The sequence below is a fragment of the Delphinapterus leucas genome, chromosome X, assembly GCF_059928025.1.
Source record: "Delphinapterus leucas isolate spDelLeu-1000000601 "Yukka" chromosome X, BTC_Dleu_Yukka2, whole genome shotgun sequence".
Lineage (NCBI taxonomy): Eukaryota > Metazoa > Chordata > Mammalia > Artiodactyla > Monodontidae > Delphinapterus > Delphinapterus leucas.
In genome coordinates, this window is record NC_143150.1 from 119,558,824 (window position 1) to 119,565,300 (window position 6,477).

The window sequence follows — 6,477 nt, forward strand, 5'->3', positions numbered from 1 at the left end:
TGATCAAAAGGCGTTATCAACACGAGCAGTTATTTTTCTTTTATGTTTCAGTGAGATTCTCGTCTAGCAGAGTAAGATGACAGATGCAGCCCCTACTTATTACTTGGCTTGGGTTTCCCTACAGAAATGATTCTGGAAACACCAACAGGCTTGCATCCTTACGTGAGGCAGAGGATCTTTGGAGATGGACATAGAAGGTAAGTGAAGGGGAACTAATCAACACTCTCCTTTCTCTTGCCAAAGACAAATCCTTTTTTTTGCGGTTCGCGGGCCTCTCACTGTTGTGGCCTCACCCATTGCGGAGCACAGGCTCCGGACGCGCAGGCTCAGCGGCCATGGCTCACGGGCCCAGCTGCTCCGCGGCATGTGGGATCTTCCCGGACCGGGGCACGAACCCGTGTCCCCTGCATCAGCAGGCGGACTCTCAACCACTGCGCCACCAGGGAAGCCCTTTTTTTTGGCCATACCCCTGCAGTGGAAGGTCGGAGTCTCAACCACTAGACTGCCAGGGAAGTTCCAAATCCGTTCTTATTTAGTGAAGACAGTGCCCAAACCAGAAACTGCAAAACTGTGAAAGGGAACTATTTTGGGAAAATATTTTTCTTGTTGCCTTTATCAAAAATGAAGCAGCCATGAGAATACAAGGGGAAAATCTAAATATGGTATTTTGGGGGGAAGGGATGACAGGGTTACTTTTCAGCATATTTTAATTGAAGCAAGACGTGAGTTGGCTCTAGTCACACAGGTGGAGTGGGGCTCCTTTGTGGCAGTGGATCGCAACCCAGGCTACACATTAGAATCACCTGAGGTGATATGGAAACTGCTAGTGCCTCAGCTCAGCCCTCAACTAGTTCTTACTCAATTGGCCTAGGATGGGCCTGGGCGTGGGTCTTTTTTAAAACTCCTAGTAAGTCCTAATGTGGAGCCAGTGATAAGAACACTGTTTTGGAGAAATTACCAAGGGTTTGGGAGGATCCGTTTTTTTTTTTTAACAATGTGTGAAACAAAATCGCTGCAGATTTGGCAGGAGATTGCAAAGTGACATGCCAATAGAAAGTATAATAGTAAACCTCTATTTTAGCTTATTTATTAGGGAACAACCAGTGTCCTGCTAGTTAACTTTGGGGGGCTATTTTTTCTAAGTTGGACTTTTCATACTGAAATAATATTTCCATCAAATGAACATCATTCCCTCACATTTGTCATTGTTTGAAGTCGTATCTTGACCTTCCAAAATGCCTTTAAAATTTCCTTTTGAGTCAGTTAAGTGTTACTCCTTCCTGGAACAGATAACTGGTTTAAGTGGTTTTTGGAATGTTCTCTGGTTTGATTTATGACCGTGAAAGTGAAACTGCACAACTTGGATGGGACTTGAACCCAGCCAAAACCCAGACTGGGTCTTGAACCCACTGTCTTTTAATTGAAATCACACACCTGGTCTCAGGACTTAATGAAGCTCAGGTTCTTTATATTTCAACATAGAAGGAATTCAGCCAGTGGCAAAGTGATAGGTAAGTAGATTTATTTAGAGAGATACACATTCCATAGAATGTGGTCCATCTCAAAAGGCAAGAGTGGCCCTGGGAGAAACACATTCCACAGACAGTGTGGGGCATCTCAGAAAGCGAGAGGCTCCAAAACACGGGGTGGTTAGTTTTTAGGGGCTGGGTAATTTCATAGGCTAATGAGTGGGAGGATTATTCCAACCATTTTGGAGAAGGGCTGGGGTTTCAAGGAATTGGGCCACTGCCCACTTTTTGCCCTTTTATGGTTGGCCTTGGAACTGTCATGGCAGCTGTGGGTGTGTCTTTTAGCTAATGTATTACAATGAGCGTATAATGAGGCTCAAGGTCTACTGGAAGTCGAATCTTTCACCATCTTGGACCTGGTTAGTTCTAACCAGTTATGTCATATCCTCAACGGCTATGTCATTCTTTAAGGGTTGTGCCCTGCCCCCTTCCCTCCTGTTTCAAAAGGAGCCTGAAATTGTGCAGTTGTTGGTTACTTGAAAATTTTTCTTGAAAAATTCTAAGGAAATGGGCAAGGCCTTAGCTGACTAGGGGTTCTGTTTTCAGCATCTTATTCAGCTACTGCGTAATTCTATTTTGTCTTCTGTATAATTGTTAAATATTCATTTTCTGCCTGTATCTGAAATTCATGAGTGATATTGTTCTGCATTTTCCATGATTGATCCTTGTTTTCAGCCTGAAGAGTCTTTCCTTTTCTTTCTTGTTTTTAATTTCCCAAGAGGCTTCTTAGAACTCGATTTTTATCCACCCCTGATATCCCAACAATTTATGTTGGTCCTCTAAGACCATTGCTATAGGACTCAATGGTGTTCTCTTATCTATCGGTGTTGTTTTGGATTGATTTGACCCTGGACTCCAAAAAAGCATTTATGTTTAGAAATTTGGAGATTTCCTGATGCTGCTTCATGGCTGGTTCTCCCCTGACATAGAGTAGGAAAAGTCCCAAGTGCTCTGTCCTGCAGGACAGCCCCACCATACACCCCCGCCCCCCCAACTTCACCCATGGCTGGAGAAAGCAGGCTTTTCCTAGAGCTCCCTGTGTCTGTGCCCTCTCCCTCTCTCCTGAGTTGCGGGCTACCCTCGAGCTTGAGCTGAGATATACAGAGAGAAGAAAACCTAGGAACTCTCTTCCAGGTCATCATTTAAGACCTGGGTTCCTTACCCAGTCCTGCTGCTCTTTATTCACTGTAGTAGGCAGAATAATGCCTTCCCACACAAAAAGATGTCAATATTCAAATTCCTGGCACCTGTGAATATATTACCTTACCTGGCAAAAGGGATTTTGCAAACTTAATTAACTTAATGATTTTGCGATGAGATTAACCTGGGTTATCTGGGTGGGCCAATGAAATCACAAGGGCCCTTATAAGAAACAGGCAAGAGAGTCAGAGGTAGTGGAGCTGTGATAACAGAAGCAGAATTCGGAGTGCTGTGAGTCAAGGAATGCAGGCAGCCTTTGGAAGCTGGAGATAAGGAAACAGAAGATTCTCTAGAGCCTCCGGAAGGAACACAGCCTTGCAGACCCATTTTACGTTTCTGACCTCTAGAACTGTAAGAGAACTTATCTGTGTTATTTTAAACCACTAAATTTGTGATAATTTGTTTAAGCAGCAAAAGAAAACTAATTCATCCACCTTTCGGAGTCATCTGGTAGTTGCTTTATGGATTTTGTCTAGGGCTCCTTGTTACAATCAGAGGGAGAGATGTGTTACCGGGCCCTTTCTAGATTCTTGGACAGCGTTACGATAGATATAAATGAATATCGCTTCCACAAGACTCTTAGGCAAGCAAAGCTTTTTATTAAAAGAAAGAGCTTGTGCACAAGGGAGAAGGCAGGAAAAAAATGCCAGCTCCCGGAGTAGAAGGGGCAAGTTGCTTTTATAACAAAAGGGAGGGTTTGTCTCATTATAACTGATAGTTTTGAGAAGTCGTCAAACTGTTTGATCAGCAGCAGATGGCTATCGGGAATAGGGAGCGCTTCTGGGAGGGGAAAGGCGTGCCTCAGAATTTTCTTCAAGAAAGCACAGGAGTAGGTAAGGTTAAAATTTATAGTTGAGGGCTTCCCTGGTGGCACAGTGGTTGAGAGTCAGCCTGCCGATGCAGGGGACACGGGTTCGTGCCCCGGTCCGGGAAGATCCCACATGCCGCGGAGCGGCTGGGCCCGTGAGCCATGGCCGCTGAGCCTGCGCGTCCGGAGCCTGTGCTCCGCAACGGGAGAGGCCACAACAGTGAGAGGCCCGCGTACCGCAAAAAAAAAAAAAAAAAAAAAAAAAATTATAGTTGAGCTTCTTGTCTTATGGCAACTAGGTATACTTGCTAGTGCAACAGAGACAAAGTTAATTTTCTATTCCCGGGAGCCTGGTTTTTGTCTCTGGGGCTCAGGCCTCCAGGGCCTTTGTTCTTTAGCTTGCAAGGCCTGTTTTGCCCAAGGCCATTCCCTAGTCCTTTTCCAAAATGGCTGTGCTCTTTTCATCCTGTCTTAGATGGGGTGGAGTGTCCTTACTCCAGCTTGAGTGGAACCAGAGCCCATTATTATTATTTTTTAATTAATTAATCTATTTATTTTTGGCTGCATTGGGTCTTCATTGCTGTGCGCGGGCTTTCTCTAGTTGCGGCGAGTGGGGGCTGCTCTTCCTTGCGGTGCGCGGGCTTCTCATTGCAGTGGCTTCTCCTTGTGGAGCACGGGCTCCAGGCACGTGGGCTTCAGTAGTTGCGGCATGCGGGCTGTAGAGCGCAGGCTCAGTAGTTGTGGCGCACGGACTTATTATTATTAAATGAGGCATTTACTATACTCCTTCCTAAGAGCACCAGGTGGGGAACACGTTTTGTAAACTAGATCTAGGAAGTGGGATGTGGAATCAATCTATCCTCCTCCCCTTAAGGGCTGTCCAATGGTTAATGAATTAAAAAACATGACTAAATAAAAACAAATCCCACACACAGTCCCCCACCCAGAAAAAGGAAAAAAAAAAAAAAACCAAAAATTAGATGTTCCAGATTACTCGCCAAAGTGGAACCCAGGAACAGCTTCAACAACCCAAATTAGTCTGTTACAGAGTCATCACAAGCATGCCTTGCTTTTAAACAAAAAATAATTTTTTTGAAACAACAAAATAAAAACTACTACTGATCACTTTTCTGACAATACACTATTACTCAAAATTAGCTAGTATTGAGGGGGGAAGGGGGCCATAGCTATGGGCCTTGTCTCACACGAGTGCATGTGGGTAGGTGCAGGGCATTTGTCATTATTGCAAAAATGAATTTTAATTTTTTAATCTTTAGTTTGATTTAAACATTGCTTTTAGTATATCATGAGTGATATTTGCAACAAAAAGAATAAAATGCCTAGGAATAAACCTACCAAGGGAGACAAAAGACCTGCATGCAGAAAACTATAAGACACTGATGAAAGAAATTAAAGATGATACAAACAGATTTTTTCAGCTCTCTACGTGCTTAATTCTGTCCACCCACTCAGAAATCGCCCATGGCCATAAGCAGTTTATGAGCCTTTTGTAAAGACAGTCTTCTGAAATCAAGAGACTCTGTGTTATAATGGAATTTTGGTTTTGCTTTTTTACGGCAAAGATAAATGCAGTCATTGAGATAAGTAGGCAAGTTCCATTTGGTTTTTTCCGAAAAGGCTTTGGAATTATTTTAGTGATCATGGAGTATAAAGAGTTAGACCTGCAGTGTCCATGTGTACCGACTGTTTTTGGCAAGTATGCAGTCACAATTACGATTCGTGGAGAGCCTCGTACTCTTGGACTTTTTGATACTGCAGGGCAAGAGGATTATGACAGATTACGACTGCTGAGTTATCCACAAACAGATGTATTTCTAGTCTGTTTTTCAGTGGTCTCTCCATCCTGATTCGAAAATGTTAAGAAAAGTGGGTGCCTGAGATAACTCAACACTGTCCAAAGACCCCTTTCTTGCTTGTTGGGACCCAAATTGTTCTCAGAGATGACCCCTCTAATATTGAGAAACTTGCTAAGAATAAACAGAAGCCTATCACCCCAGAGACTGCTGAAAAACTGGCCTGTGACCTGAAGGCTGTCAAGTATGTGGAGTGTTCTGCACTTACACAGAAAGGCCTGAAGAATGTGTTTTGACGAAGCAACCCTGGCTGCCCTGGAGCCTCCAGAGTTGAAGAAGAGCTGCAGGTGTGTGCTGCTATGAACTTCTCTCCAGAGCCCTTTCTGCACAGCTGGTGTCCACATCATACTGAAAGCAATGTTTAAATCAAACTAAAGATTAAAAATTAAAATTCATTTTTGTAATAATGACAAATGCCCTGCACCTACCCACATGCACTCGTGTGAGACAAGGCCCATAGCTATGGCCCCCTTCCCCCTCTCAATACTAGTTAATTTTGAGTAATAGTGTATTGTCAGAAAAGTGATCAGTACTAGTTTTTATTTTGTTTCAAAAAAATTATTATTTTTTGTTTAAAAGCAAGGCATGCTTGTGATGACTCTGTAGCAGACTAATTTGGGTTGTTGAAGCTGTTCCCGGGTTCCACTTTGGCGAGTAAGTTTCTAGTTTCTGGGTTTTTTTTTTTTTTTTCCTTTTTCTGGGTGGGGGAGTATGTGTGGGATTTGTTTTTATTTAGTCATGTTTTTTTAATTCATTAACCATTGGACAGCCCTTAAGGGGAGGAGGATGGATTGATTCCACATCCCACTTCCTAGATCTAGTTTAGAAAACGTGTTCCCCACCTGGTGCTCTTAGGAAGGAGTATAGTAAACGCCTCATTTAATAATATACTCCTATTTGAAAGTTGCCTTTTCTCTCCACCCTTGAGTAGGTCCAGTATTTGATGAAACTCATGAAAGTGGGCGGAACCTGTCTTGCCCCTCCTCTTTTCTAGGATGCACTATATATGTGACTGTGACTCTCAAGGAAATTTGTTTGCCATTTGCTGATTTTTTTTTGAGGTTAA

The 6,477-nt window shown here is 43.2% G+C and overlaps 1 pseudogene; it reads left to right on the plus strand.

Moving 5' to 3' along the window:
* Positions 1-4,741: 4,741 nt before the first annotated feature.
* Positions 4,742-5,888, plus strand: LOC111168930 (cell division control protein 42 homolog pseudogene; annotated as a pseudogene).
* The last annotated feature ends 589 nt before the right edge of the window (positions 5,889-6,477 follow it).